Source organism: Panthera uncia, assembly GCF_023721935.1.
Source record: "Panthera uncia isolate 11264 chromosome A1 unlocalized genomic scaffold, Puncia_PCG_1.0 HiC_scaffold_17, whole genome shotgun sequence".
Lineage (NCBI taxonomy): Eukaryota > Metazoa > Chordata > Mammalia > Carnivora > Felidae > Panthera > Panthera uncia.
Window position 1 is genome coordinate 81,309,932 of NW_026057577.1, and position 15,996 is coordinate 81,325,927.

Genomic DNA, 15,996 nt, shown 5'->3' on the forward strand with positions numbered 1-15,996 from the left:
ACTCTAAACATCAATGGACTCAATGCTCCAATCAAAAGACATAGGGTAACAGAATGGATAAGAAAACAAGATCCATCTATATGCTGTTTACAAGAGACCCACTTTAGACCAAAGATGCCTTGAGATTGAAAATGAGGGGATGGAGCATCTATCATGCTAATGGTCAACAAAAGAAAGCCGATGTAGCCATACTTATGTCAGACAATCTAGACTTTAAAATAAAGACTGTCACAAGAGATGAGGTAGGGCATTATATCATAATTAAGGGGTCTATCCACCAAGAAGACCCAACAATTATAAATATTTATGTGCCAAATGTGGGAAAACCCAAATATATAAATCAATTAATCACAAACATAAACTCATGGATAGTAATACCATAATAGTAGGTGACTTCAACATCCCACAGCAATGGACACAATGTCACAGTAATGTACAGATTATCTAATCAAAAAATCAACAAGGAAACAATGGCTTTGAATGACACACTTGACCAGATGGACTTAACAGATATATTCAGAACATTTCACCCTAAAGCAGCAGAATATACATTCTTCTCCTGTGCACATGGAATGTTCTCCAGAATAGACCATATACTGGGACACAAACCAGCCCTAGGTAAGTACAAAAAGATCAAGAACATACCATGTACATTTTCAGACCACAACGCTATGAACTCGAAATCAACCACAAGAAAAAATTTGGAAAGGTAACAAATACTTGGAGAATGAAGAACATCCTACTAAAGAATGAATGGGCTATCCAAACAGTTCAATTTTTTTTAACGTTTATTTATTTTTGAGACAGAGACAGAGCATGAACAGGGGAGGGGCAGAGAGAGAGGGAGACACAGAATCTGAAACAGGCTCCAGGCTCTGAGCAGTCAGCACAGAGCCCGACGCGGGGCTCGAACTCACGGACCATGAGATTATGACCTGAGCCGAAGTTGGACGCTTAACTGACCGAGCCACCCAGGCGCCCCATATAACTTCAAAGAGAAACTGTAATTTAATTTTAAAGCAAAAATTTCCAATATTTATATACTTCAATAATTTAAAGAAAAATATTAAATATCTTCTGCAACTCACAAAACATGTCTATTCATCAGATGCTGGTGGAGGCTAAAAGTTTTTACATTTTCCTCTAGGTTTTTTCACATCTTACCTAATTCTGAAGAAGCAAAGACAGTCCCCGGATTCATGACATATGACAAATTTGGGCCAAAAGGGAGTGGAAAAAAACAAGGAAGATTCTATTATTGTAACCTAGATGTAGAAATTAGATAGTAAGAATGCTTCAGATTGCAGGCTTTAAAATTACACAGCTTTAGTTTGAGTCTTTGCTTCAACATTTCTAAGTTGTGTTGCTTTTGGCGAGTTATTTATTTAAATTTTCTGCTGGTATCAACAGCAAAATGAGGTGAATAATTTCTGCAGTGTAGAAATGCTAGATGGATTAAATGAGATAATACAATAAAGATATTACCACAGTGTCCAGCATGGAATAAACTGATAGAATTGCCATTTGCTCCATCTAATGCAATGATTCCCTAAATTTTCTGCACATTAGAATCAGGGTGCTATTTGAGAATTAATAATCTCTGAGCCCTTTTCCCAAATAATTACATTAGACTCTTCATGGGGGAACATGGTCTTGGGTACTTACAAATCTAGGAGTTTCTCTGGGCTCCTAGGTGGCTCAATTGGTTAAGTGTCCAACTTCAGCTCTGGTCATGATCTCTCAGTTCGTGAGTTAATGAGTTAATGAGTTCATGAGTTTGGGCCCTTGCATCAGGCTGTACACTGACAGTGCAGAGCCTGCTTAGGATTCTCTCTCTCCCACTCTCTCTCTACCTCTCTCTGCCTTGTGTTTTCTCTCTCTCCCTCCAAATAAAAAAATAAACTTTTAAAAAAATCTAGGATTTTCTAATGTGCAGTTGATTTAACTACTACTTTCTAATGGAATGGAACATAGGTGTATACAGTTGACTTATGACTGGAAAAGAAGGTGATTTACCACTAAGATATCACTTTACACCAATCAGAATGACGAATATGAAAAAGACAAGAAATGACAAGTGTTTGTGATAATGTGGAGAAAAAGGAAACTTTGTGCACTGTTGGTGGGAATGTAAATTGGCGCTATGGAAAACATAGTCACTATGGAAAACATAGGTTTTTTAAAAGATTAAAAATAGAAATACCACACTATCCAGTTATTTCATTGCTGGGTATTTATCCAAAAAAAAATGGATTTGAAAGGATATATATACCCCTATATTTATTGTAGCATTCTTTACTACAGCTAAAATATGGAAACAGCTCAAATGTCTATCAGTAGATGAATGGATAAAGAAGATGTGAGATAGATAGATAGATGATAGATAGATATATAGACAGATAACTAATGGAATATTACTCAGCCATAAAATATAATGAAATCCTGTCATTTGCAACAATATGGATGGATCTGGGGGATATTATGCTAGATAAAATAACAGACAAAGACAAATTCTATATGATTTCACTTATACGTGGAATCTAAAAAAGCCAAACAAATGAGCAAAAAAACAGAAACAGACTCATAAATATCAAGAACAAATTGGAGGCTTACAGAAGAAAGTGGGGTGGGGGGGGGGGTGAAATAGGGGGAGAAGACTAAAATAAAAAGAGACTTTTCTGAGCCTTTGGTTGCCTTGGTTGTTTCTACATTGATCTTTTAAAATTCCATGCAAAAGAGGCAATTATCTTTTATTTAATTTTTATGAGACTCTTTTAAGTGAAAAGCTTTTTTACAATTTCTTTCTATAGCTCAGATACTTTCCTAATTCATACATAAGACTTTCTCATTTGTTTTTTAGATTGGCAATCACAGAGCTATAGAATTATAGAATTACTATTAATATTTCTCAGTCTTTATAGAAAATGCTGTGCATGGGTAAATATTTCTCATCTATGCTCAAGACTGTTTCTGAACATTATATAAGTAGATTTTTTTTGTTTTTCTCAGGTTGAACTTGTGCTTTGATTATTCTTTATCAGTCAGTTTTTTTAGGTGGCACTTCATATTTGCTCTAAGTTCACTGCAAAACTTACACAGTTAATTATTCTTCCAAACAACTCAGAGGTAAAATTTTACCCACAGGCAGATTTGTTTAAATATGTAAATTTCCTTAAAATAAGGAACTAGCAAAATTGTGAGAAATTCTAAAAAAAAAATTATTTGTACAAAGAGCACAGGACACCAGCCCCATGCTGACAGAAGCCCAGGTGTCACACCAGTCCTTCCATCCTCACATTGGCAAACAGAAACCTCTACACTGGAGCCTTTCTTGGGGACTGGGCACCTTTGGAAGACTGAGCCACAGCAGGAGCTGGAGCCAGAGTCACAGCTGCAGCCTGGGCCTTTGTTTGCCTTGGTCTTGGATTTTGGCTGGCAGAACCCGAGACCCTTGGCAATGTGGGCATGAGCGTGTTTCCTCAGCTGAGAGTAAGCAATGTGGGCAAGTCAATTGAGCTTGAGCTACTGCCCTTTGGGATCTTGGGCTTGACCTCCTTGGGCTTGATGAGGACATTGTAGCCTCAGCATGTGCACTAATGGCCTTGGCGTTGTTGGCCTGCATCTTCTTATGGCCCTTTTTGTTGTGCTTCTAGGCAAAGTACCTATTCCTCAGGAACTGCGGGTCTAAGTTAAGATCCCAAAAGATTCATATCTTTGCAACTTGGTTTCTTGATGCCATTTCTGTGCCATTTTCGTGACTGATTGTGCATGGTGTGGTCCTTGGACTTGGCTGTGTCTGCACCAAAGCCCACAGCTCTCAAAGTGCCTTCTTTTTTTTTTTTTTTTTAATGTATTGAAGCTGTTTTCTTTGCATTGGAGATCTGAATCACAGTTTACAACATCATTAACCTGATAATGCTTTATAATTACTCATTATCAATGAGGACCCCATGGAACCCTCAATAATAAATTCTATTTGAGAGATTTAAAGAAATTAAAACAGATTGAAAATCAAATTTCAAGAGCTCTTAGAATTATGGAAAAGAAGTACATAGTTAAAGAACACTGTGCTAGGAGTAGCTAGCTTTTCCAGACTCCATCAATACCAGTTAGATACAGGTCACTAGAGCACACACAGAAGAAGACAGTGGGGCTGTGAGTGGACGTGGACACTTTACAATCAAACTTCTCTTGCCATGTTGTTTCTTATATTACCAAAAGATATGATTGAACAACTGGTATTTTTAAAAAGATTTTTCCTCTTCCTTGGGTTCAAAACCATTAAAATTGCTGACCATAATTTCTTAAGCACTAATTAGAGGGCAACTGAAGAAAATCTAGGCAAAGCATGGACATAAGCAATGAATCATGTTAACCACAAACCCCAAAATGCTAAGTCTTTGATGAAATTCCCAGATAAAGATAATTAGCAACATTTCCCTTTGTTTGACTTTTCTTTTGCTTCAGAAGAGAACTTATTTTCATATCACGTGCTTTCTTTGGGGAGAACAATCTGGAATTTCTTAGCATATTTTGTGGTATTTATTTTTCTCTTGATGTATTTCATTCACTGAATTCAAAACCTACAGCATTTTCATCTTATTTGCAGGGCTCCACAATGTGAGATCTCAAAGTACCAAAAGCTATTTAGCTCAGGTTATGTCAACATAGATTGGGTTTGTTGTATCTGGATACTGGTGCTAGAAAACAAAACAAAACAAAACAAAACAAAACAAAACAAAACACCTTGTTCTTCACTTGATTCTGGCTCCTTACTTCCATAAGCTGCTGGCCATTTCCCCTTCGTTACTTATTTATTCAGCCTAACTGCCAACACTTTTGACCCATTGTTGAGCTTTGATATGTCAACTCTGCTTGATTCTCTAGACTTTCCTTTTATACCCAGAGCTATAAGCATTTATTAACTTTGACCTTAGTAGCAAAATTAGGTCTATATTCAACTATGACCTGATTCCTATTCCCTAGCTTTGAATAGAAGAACTAATCTAGCTCAACTTTTTTTTGTGTATGTGTATATCTATCCAACTCTTCTCATGGAGAGTAAGATAAAGATTCATGGTAAGTTAAATTCTATTAATTACTTTCAGAATCTACTATTCCAACCTTCTTCATACACATATATAAAAAAATTAGTAATGTCATGCTGTCAGAAAAGAGAATATTTGCGTTGAAGAGTGAAAAATGTTTCTCTGACTCTTACCTGTGGAATTGGAGAGCAGATTTGAACTCAATTTACTGATATTTTGTCTTCATAAACACTGAAGCTGAATGAGAACAATGTAGCCTGCTTTTCTAAATTCTTCTTGAACCCTTTATGTGTGTGGGTGATGTAAATCTTCCTCAATCACTAATGATCCCATTATTCTCTGTTCACCTATTCTCTGTTCAGTTATTGTCAATGATTCTCATTGACTCCCAGGGAGAGCCTTTTCTCTTCAGTTGATTCAAAGATCTTTAGTGTTACTTCCAAGTATTTCTTTTTACACTCACCAAATGGCAATGACTCTTCAAGTCTTCTGTATACACCCTATTCTCCAGACTCTTCTCTCTACCCCACATAATCTTGTATTTACCCAAAATGTTCTTTAAGCCTGTTTAGGAACAAGTTTATTACATTTATATTATTTTATTTTACATAGAATTGCATTCTAATAGACATCACTTTTGGAAGAGTTTTAGTCTCTGTTCTCATTTAGTATTAATTACATGTTTCAGAGAGATTTTTCGTAGTGTGTGATCTCTTTCATTCAGATACATACACATATGTATATATGTGTATATATATATATATATATATATATATAAGCAGGGTTGATAATCAAAATAATTCAGTGACTAGAAAGGCATAAGCATAGAGTAAACAAATTAACAAAACAAATCAGTAGTAATAAGGCCTTATATTACACTGGAACATGCTGGCTGAACATTGAATTTGTGTGTGTCTGTGTGTGTCTATGTGTCTAATAATTTACAGATATGATTGGCAGAAATAATGACAGGTTTGCATTTTGGAGAGAGATATCTGTCTTTATAGAATGTTTAATCTCCCTTTCAAGTTACAGTGATTCTCTGTAAGTTCTTAGATGCTAACTCTAAGTTGTTACCAATTTATTTTCATTTAGCTAACAAAATGAACCTTGGACTCCCTAACTAATATCTTGTCCTTGAGATAAATATCATTTGGCCTAGGGGTAACACAATTAATCTATATTGAAGTAAAGATCATTTATTTTTTTAATAGACTGCAGACATGAAACCTCTTTTTAAAAGACATCTTTTATGTTTGTTAGCTTGTTCAGCTGTTTAACTTTTAAAAAGATTGTGAAAATCCAATTTCTTGAATTGCATGAAAAGTTAAAGTTATCACCAATTTAAATATATCAATGATATTCCCTATCTGGTATGCTTACAATGTTATAAAATATTGTTCTCAGTTCATTGAACTACTATTATAAGTTTTTACAAAATTTAGTTAAGCATTACAGTGATAGATCATTGATACATAAGGATGTAATTCAAAGTAAGTAACTGCAAATTTCATAAGGCAAACTTTGTAATGTGAATTATGTAATTTTATTAGATAATTATACTTCAAAAATTGAAGCAAAAGTAAATAGATTTAGCTTCTGTCAGATTTAAAGCTATCAGCATTCTTTTCAGTATCCCTCTAGTCTTATTAACATCATATGACAAGTCTCTGATAAAACAATATGTAGGTGGATTTTTTCCTCTGGCTTATACCTAGGTATAAATGTTAATTTTTTAAATGTTTTATTTATTTTTGAGACAGAGAGCGACAGAGCATGAGCAGGGGAGGGGCAGAGAGAGAGGGAGACACAGAATCTGAAGCAGGCTCCAGTCTCTCAGCTGTCAGCACAGAGCCCCACGCGGGGCTTGAACTCACAAACCGCGAGATCATGACCTGAGCCAAAGTTGGATGCTTAAGGACTGAGACACCCAGGCGCCCCATATATCTAAGTATAAATATTAAAAGAAATGAAATTTTAGATTACTAATGATGAAAACTTAAATGTTGTGGTAGCCTATTAGAGAATAAAATGTTGACAAATGGAACCTAGTACAATGCTTGAATCACAATTCATATTCTGTTTAAGTAAGCATTTAGATTAACCCACTGATTAGTTATCGGTGAAAACCATGTGGAGTTTTCAGATAACATAAACTAGAAGGCAATGCACACTAAACGTATACTTTTTATTAAACAAGAATTTATGTTATACCTTAAGGAAGGAAGAGGCATTAGTAGAGAATTAGTAACATTGTGTTTAGCTGCTTTTTAAGATTTTTTTCTAATTATCCAGAAACATTGTTCTTTCTCCATTCATGTAATTTTTTATTTGTAGACTAAAAAGGATAATTTTATTCATATAAAAACTTTAGACTTTTCTTGGTAATAGACTGTTTTCATATGAAACCACAATAAATATTTTAGGAAAGAAATTAAAGACATATAGAAACAAGGCACATGTTGAATTAAGAGACACACTATCCTACTTTATAACTGTTATGCTAAATACTCTCTGTAGTGGTGAAATTTACCAAAGCATGGCAGATTTGAAGAACAATTATTCATAGTCACAATCATAAATGACAGCAATCATGAAACTGTCCTTAAAATACCATCTTTAAACAAAAATAATTAGGTAATAATAAAAATATGGCATCCAACAAAATGTTAAAAAATAGATTCAACCTCTTTTAAGTATACTAGGAAATATATATGTATACCAGGAAATTTTTACTAGAACCTTATTTGGCATTCCTTTTTCCTTCCATTAATTAGGAGACTGTTTATATGTGTATAAGGCAAAATTCTTCTTTTAGGTTTATTATGTATGAGAACATACCAGGAACATAAAGAACTACTCAAAACAATGTAAAGAAGGATCTATATGATCTAAATCCAAAATTGGAGAGTTTAAAAGATGACTCTTCTATATGAAAAGAAATTCAAATGTTTATACCCTTTGTTTAAAAATCCCTATCTTCAGATATAAGCAGTTGAAAGAGGAGAGAAATTTAGATCCAGGTTCTAAATCTAGTTGGTATTTATAAACTTCTAAATATAAAATAAAGTTACTAACACAGTGTTACTGATGAACTCCTCCTAAGGTGGCCCTCAATAGAAATTTCAGTGAAGGGGTACTCAAATGGCTATAAATGAGAGATTTTTGAAATTCAGTTAATAATAACAATTGCTATTACTCATTGAACTTTAACGAATATATCTGAAAGTATAATCAGTAGGTACTAACATTTTACAGATTAGGAAATGATACCTAATTTGGGTAGCTGGACTGCTATCACAAAGTTAGAGATAGGGGCGCCTGGGTGGCTCAGTCAGTTAAGCATCCAACTTCAGCTCAGGTCATGATCTCACGGTCTGTGAGTTCGAGCCCTTCATCGGGCTCTGGGTGACAGCTTGGAGCCTGGAGCCTGGTTCGGATTCTGTGTCTCCTTCTCTCTCTGCCTCTCCCCAACATGTGCTCTGTCTCTCTATGTCTCTCAAAAAATAAGTAAATGTAAATTTTTTTTTTTTTTAAATTGGAGATAGATTCATGTATAGAACTTTGGACTGTCTGATATCAGCATTGGTATCCATAGTGCTACTTTTCAGCTCCTGAATTTTTTTCTATAGCACTTGGATTGAATAAATTTTTAGTTGTTTCTGATGGAGAGTGCATTTTCTACAGGCATAGTCACACCCCAAATCCTTTAATGCAATTAGGGAACTGCCTAGGGCATTGTGGCATGAATGAAATATTATCCTTTTCCTTGATGACCTAATACAATAACTTTTTTGAGAGGCTACTATGTTGCATTGTATTTATTTACACATATAGAAGTGGGAAGTGCTGAACTCATGATGCCTTGTACAATTTTAGACAAAAGGTAACTTTTATACTGCTTCACTTATGACAAGTAGTTATTTCCCTGGAAGAGATATTGAGAGATTCAAGAAACTTGTCAGTGTAGCAAGATTTTGGAACTTGTCAGTGTAGACCCATGAAATAAACTGCAAAAACCTTGGCAACATAATATAATGGTGACTACAGTTTGGACTTTTGTCTAAAGAAGTTGGGAGACATCGTAATATCAAAGCAAAGGCTTAACTTGTTGGGATCTGTATTGTAGCAAAATGACCTTGGAGCTGTGTGTGAAGTTTGGTGTGAAACGAGGGTAAACCAGAGTTAGAAGACAGAATTTAGACACTATTTCAGTGGTTCAGAACAGAAATAATGAGGGCCTGAATGTTAGAATGAATAAGAAGAAAGGTTTTGATCGATGCAAATAAGGGCTACCATTGAGAGAGCTTCATGAATCACTGGTTGGGAGAGGAGGGACAGAATTTAAAGAAGAACTGATTTGAAGTTTTCCAGCTTGAATAATTATTGGAATTAAAAGTATCAATGATTCAAAAGAACATCAAAGCACTCTGGGGAAAGTGAGTTTCCAAGAAGTGATTCTAGAAGCCCCTTATTTTTACTTTCTGAAGAGAGAAGGTGTGTGTGTGTGTGTGTGTATTTATATTTATATATGCTATATATATATATATATATATATAATGCTACATATATATAATGGTATATATATGCTATATATATATATTATGCTATCTATATCTATATGTATATCTATATACTAATATGATGTTATGGTATTTTGTCATGAAGAAAGACTAAAGTACTATTATGGAGTTTTTTTTGTTTTGTTTCTTTTCTTTCTGTCCTCCTGTCTCTGAAGATTTCCTGTATTCTGACTGTTTTCCAACACTAACCTAGTTAGTTTTATTTACTGAACGGTAAATGAAGAGGACTCACCTAAAGGTTTTTCGTTTTGTTTTGCTTTGCTTTGTTTTGTTGTTCTTCTGTTACTGCTAAATCCCATGTCAGGAAACGACTTAAGATAGCACCAAATCTCGAACAGGTTCAATCAGTTTGAAATTGCTTAAGACTACATTCCAATATTGTTTGTCAGGCCAGAATGGAAGTAAAATTTCCAGACCTCTAGGAACACACAGGAAGTAGAAAATGAATAAGGCTGATAGTTATTTAGTGGTTGTAAGAGATTGCTGTCTTTACTAACTGAATTTTTAACATTTTTTTTATATCACATTTTTGAAGAAGAGCATTACCTTTGTATACCAGGACTAATCATTTCCACTAGCTTGATACCCTGACCAATAAATTAAGAACTACGTTATGGCAGCAATGGCAAATGAAGAACTCAAACAATTACCTGGAGAATACAGCCACTGAACGTAAAAACAAATAAAAAACTGTGATTATATACAACAAGATGTACTACCATCCTGATCCATCTCAAAAAGAATTTTCTGATCTATGTTTGGAAAAGAATTTCATTCTGTAACACGTTAATAAAAGTAAAGGAAAATAAATGCAAAGAAAGGAGGGAAGGAAGGAAGCAGCAGCAAATCGCTACATAGTAACTACAGATTCTAGCTAAAGTTTAAGTTATGGTGAAGGTAAAATATAGCATATACCTGTAAAATTCTTCTAACCTTTATGTGCAATGGCAGAGTTGAATAGTTATGACAGAGACTTGTATAGCTCAAAAAAGCTAATATAGTGACTGTGTGGCTCTTTACAAAAAATATTTGCAAACTTTTGATCTAGTTAAGGTTATCATGTTTTTTATTAGGTAATTAGGCATTATTATAAATTTGTTACATTTATATGGTGGTTTATATACACACATACACACACACGCTATTTAACGTGATAAGATGTAATTCTCTTATTTGTTTTTTGCTTACCTAATACAATCATACGACCATATGTTTATAATTTCAGCAGGTAATTTATGTACAAAGTCATATTTGATCACATTTTTAATCCTAGTATGTTAGATTTCACAACCTTCTGGCATCATCTCAAACTACTAGAATATTTAAACTGATTCATAGTCAAAGAACTTTGGCAAAAGACTGATCTATATTTCTCTGCCTACATACTGGATTCATTGACCAAATGGTTCAATAATCCTGACTAGAACTAAATAGTGAATCACAGGCTGAAAGCTACCTTGAGAACAATTTAATATATTCTGAGAAGAAACTTCTTTCAGACAGTTTGACTCTATACTTGTACTTCTTTCTAGTACTGATATTTTGTTGTAAAGATTGTGGTACAGATACTATGTAATAATTACCTAAGATTTATATTAGAACAAGAAAAATACAGCATATAATTTTTTAAATAGATATCTTGTTTTGCATCCTGTAATAGTTTGAAAAGAGGACTCTACTGAAAAACATTGAAGCAAAACTCAGTGTTAAAAGGAAATCTATTTCTGGTCAACTGACTTTTGAAATGATTTTATACTGTTGAATATATTCTTTGAATGCCCTGTAATTTAACACCAGAAATTCATAAGTTAGTATGATATTCTCCAAATGAAAAATTAACTACTTTTTAAGATAAAAGTGTGATTAACCTGTGTGATTTTATCTCTGAGGAGATTCTATGGGCTACAAAATGTTCAAGGTGTTTGGGATATCAGTGTACAATGATTGATGTATAAACAGTTCCTTCTCTCAGTGACTTTCCAATACAGTGCATGAGATAGAAATTAGACAAAAAAAGTAAAGGTAAAATAGTATAGTATAATAAAATATAAAAATAGTGTAATAAAATATTTAAAAATAAATTAGTATAGTATAATATAAGGAAAAGAAAAAAGACTAGGGTACAAGGATAATCACTGTTTTTATGATTTATAATTGGAAATAAATGAAGAAAATGTCCAAATGTAAGGATTAACGACACCGATTTATAGTCTTGCCAAGCGTAGGGAAGAAAAAATTGCCAGGTATGAATCTCACTCCCATGTCTTCTGAAGTGCCTAGGAGAAAATTGAATGGACAATTATTTAAATGTTGTTCTGTATGTGGGGTGAGCACTTTGGTGACTTATCCTTGAAGCAGAACCATGAGGCTATAGATGAACAACAGCAATACTGTCCAGCAACCAAGGAAGGAATTAAGGGATGAGGTGGGATTCAGAGTAGAATTAATCTCAGAGGTACTACAAAAAATTTATTAAAAGAATAGGGCAGTGAGGTAACCCTCCAGAAAGTATGTTTTTCCCAGTATTTATGTGAGAGAGAAGCCAGAAATTTCCCCTTGATCACAATTGAGAGGTAAGTTATCTTTAATATATAAGAAACAGGTGTTAGCTTCCTAGATGCTTATACTGTTATTAGAAAGCTATCCAGGTAGCTTCTTGTTGGGGAAAGGACTACAATCAAATAATTTGGGGGGGAATTGGAGGGTTTAGTTGAGAAAATATAAACCCTGGGTACAGGCAAAGAAAATGAACGTCTTTGAGATTTCTGCCTGTGACATAGTGGATTCCTGAGACAGTTCTAAAATAGAGCTTCATATGACATGGCTAGCAAATGACATGGGAATGATGAGGCCTGGAAGGTCTGCAGTAGGGAGGAGCACAACTGTGGATAGGCAAAATATTCAGCTCAGCCTGGCACGTGACCCTCCATATGAGCCATCATTTTACCACCAGTACAACCATGCAGACCCTTGCTGGGATCCAATATCTTAATTTCCCCAGTAAGGGCATAAAACAGGCAACCGTACCCTAATTTTGTGCATTGCATTTAAGCTGTCCATGCGAGGAACAACTGTGCAGCCAGCAATCTTCTTGGTTGATTCAAGAGGTAGATGTTTCTCATTCTCAAATTTTCTTTTTGGGTCAGTAACTGGGAATTCCAAAAAAATAAAAATTACAGTTATGATTGGGGAATATAAATTGAAACAAGAAGAATGGATTATCAGTACATGTGTGTATGTATGTATGTATGTATCTATTTTTCTCTCTGATCAGTATCTGGAGGTTGTAATAACTTTAAATTTATAATGTAAACTGGAAATTAACTACAAAATTAATCAGTAGTCATGTAGCACCCCCTCCATCAGCCTACTTAAAAGTATCCTAAGTGAACATGTAGTCCAAGTAAAACTGAACAAATACAGCCTTAAAATAAGTCTCCTCTTAAAAATTTTTAAAACTCTAAAAAAAACAACAAATTAAAACAAATCTCCTCCTCTCAACAATATCCTTGTCTCTATTTTCTTCCTCTAAATAAATTTCAGAGAAGTCAATGAAATCAACAGAGACATATAGAGACTGTGCAGATGGAGTGACTTTGAGAAGACAGACTGATATCTAAGCCTTTTAGATTTGACTAAATCTGCTTGAACATATGAAAATAAAAAAGGAAACGTGAGCTGCTCTGGAAAGGAAATTCAGCTCTCAGTAGAATCTATACAAATAGAAGAGTTTTTCCCTTTTGTTTTGGTTTGTTTTACATATTAGGCTTCCATATAAGATCTTGATTTTAAGGAAGTGGTTTGTTGCTTTAAAAATGCATTTTCAAGGATGTTTCTAATCTGGTTTGATAGAATGTCATTTTAAATTAGATGAACATGAATTAAGTAATACCTCCATCATTAGCTATGTCATCAAGCTTGCCCCTTGGTTTCTTTGGGTCTCAGTTCTAGTATTTGATAAACAGGGATAAAAAATATATTTTTAAAAATTTTTAATGTTTATGTATTTTTGAGAGACAGAAAGAGAGAGACAGAGTGTGAATGGGGGAGGGGCAGAGAGAAAGGGAGACAGAGAATCTGATGCAGGCTCCAGGCTCTGAGCTGTCAACGCATAGCCTTACGTGGGGCTCGAACTCATGAACTGCAAGATCATGACCTGAGCCAAAGTCGGACACTTAACTGACTGATCCACCCAGGTGCCCCAGGGATAAACATATTTTATAATATTCCAGAGTTGCTTTTATGATTAAATGAAAAGCATTTATGATTAAATGTATACAAGTATACAGACCATTTTATCCTCCTTTCCTTGCCTCTGTATTAGATCTTTTTCTAATATGAAATGTTCTTTGACTGATGTTTCTTAGACAAAAGCATGTCACCAAGTCTTGGTAACAATTGTGAGAAAACATTGTTTAGGTGAAAATTTTATTCATTTTTATTTTTTTAATGTTTATTTATTTTTCAGAGTGTGAACGTGAGCGGGGGAGGGGCAGAGAGCGAGGGAGACAGAATTGCAAACAGGCTCCTCACTCTCAGCACAGATCCTGATGCGGGGCTCGAACTCACGAACTCATAAGATCATGACCTGGGCCGAGATCGAGAGTAGGATACTTAACTAACTGAGCCACCTAGGTTCCCCTGTTTAGGTGAAAATTTTAGATAAACATTGTTTACTTTACATATTTCAAGCACCTATAATAATAATCTTAAACCATTGATATTGTTTCTGACACTCTTCAGTTATTTTGGACTGGAAATAACCTTGACAATTGGCTTTTTTTGTAATATATACACATTTATTTACACATCTCAATAGATAGATAGATATTAAGCATTTACCAGGCAACAGCTAGACCTAGTGAATATAGTGACTCAGTAAGATACAAACTATAATCTCACAGGTCCTGCAGAAAGTTAGAGTGATGACACAGAAAGTGTCTAAGTGACACAGAAAGTGTCTAGTTCAGATCTGATGGCCAGCAAAACATTCTGAGAAAATCACATGTAAGCTTAGGTTAGAATGAGTTCTCCATAGGATGAACTCTCCCTTAGAAAGATGACAGGAAGAAGAGTTCAGCTCAGCTGGAATAAGTGGTAGAAAAGCCTTAAGACTGGATTGACTTGAGATGTTTGAGAAATAGACCAAAGTCCATGGGTCAGTATTTATGGACAGAGGGCAGTGGCAAAAAAGGAGATTGAAGAGAGCAGGGCGTAGAGGTAGAGCATCTCTGTAGGATAGTATACCTTAGGAGGCTTACTGTAGGGCCAAGATATAATCTTTTTGGTTTTAAAAGGCCCATTTTTGTTTCTTTGTTGGCAAGGAATAGTCAGGGGTCAAAGAGAAGCATAGAGACCAGTTAGAACACCAAGGTAGAGAATATGTCTCAGGTAGCAGTAAGGGAGATGGACAGGATTAGACAATAACAGGTTATTCCCCATAGCATATGGTTTTATTCATTTACCAGGCACTCCCCTACACACACACACACACACACGTTATTTTAAATTTCTCTCATTGCATTATTGAATCTTTCCTCAAATGTTACCTTTCATCTATTTTAGATGAATTCTGTCCTTTTCCTGAGAGTGTATTAATCTGATATTATAAATAATAGTCATAGAAAGCTAATTTGACTATTCAATAACTTTTCCACCAGTTATTCATTTACTATATCATTTTTAATAAGTGTGTGTTGAGTGTACCACTGAATGAATGAGTGAATCAATCAGAAGATGGGATGAAATTTTCATATCTTTGTTTACAGCCTTCAAATTCTAGCTGTGAACTTCAAGGTCCCTAGAGATGCCTTCTTGTTTCTCTGGTTGCATCAATCATCTGTCCATGAATGATCAGGACAGGTTTTATCAGTGACTTTGGTGAATATTTGATTATGCTTCTTCATGCTTTATCGCACTTTGCTTGGTTTGTAGGTGCTCCTGGACATCTGCTTTTTAATTGGTTGATTCCAAGTCTTTTTTTTTTGGTTGCTATTATATTTATTAATATACTTATTAAGCTGTCTACTACTCTGTTAGACATGTTCAAATAGTTTAATTAATCTTCTTTTTTTGCTTTTTTGATCCAAGTACTTAATTTTTATTAGAAATAGCAGCACAAGCAACTGTCCCCAAATTTTCTCCATCTTTATATTCTTATTCAGCATATCTTCTAGGTAAACATTTCTACAGTTAAATATTCATTTGCTTACTTATCTTTTATTTATTCTGAACTTCTGACTAATCGATGGCCCTTTAATATATTTAATTAGAGTTAGACATTATAGAATAAATAGAGAATATCTAATCTGGCAGTCTCAAGCTTGCCTTTAACAATACAGTATTTTTACAAATGAAATCATAGC

The 15,996-nt window shown here is 34.4% G+C and overlaps 1 pseudogene; it reads right to left on the reverse strand.

Annotated features, from left to right (window-relative positions):
- Positions 1 to 3,314: 3,314 nt before the first annotated feature.
- On the reverse strand, positions 3,315 to 9,930 carry LOC125935257 (60S ribosomal protein L29-like; annotated as a pseudogene).
- Between the last annotated feature and the right edge of the window lie 6,066 nt (positions 9,931 to 15,996).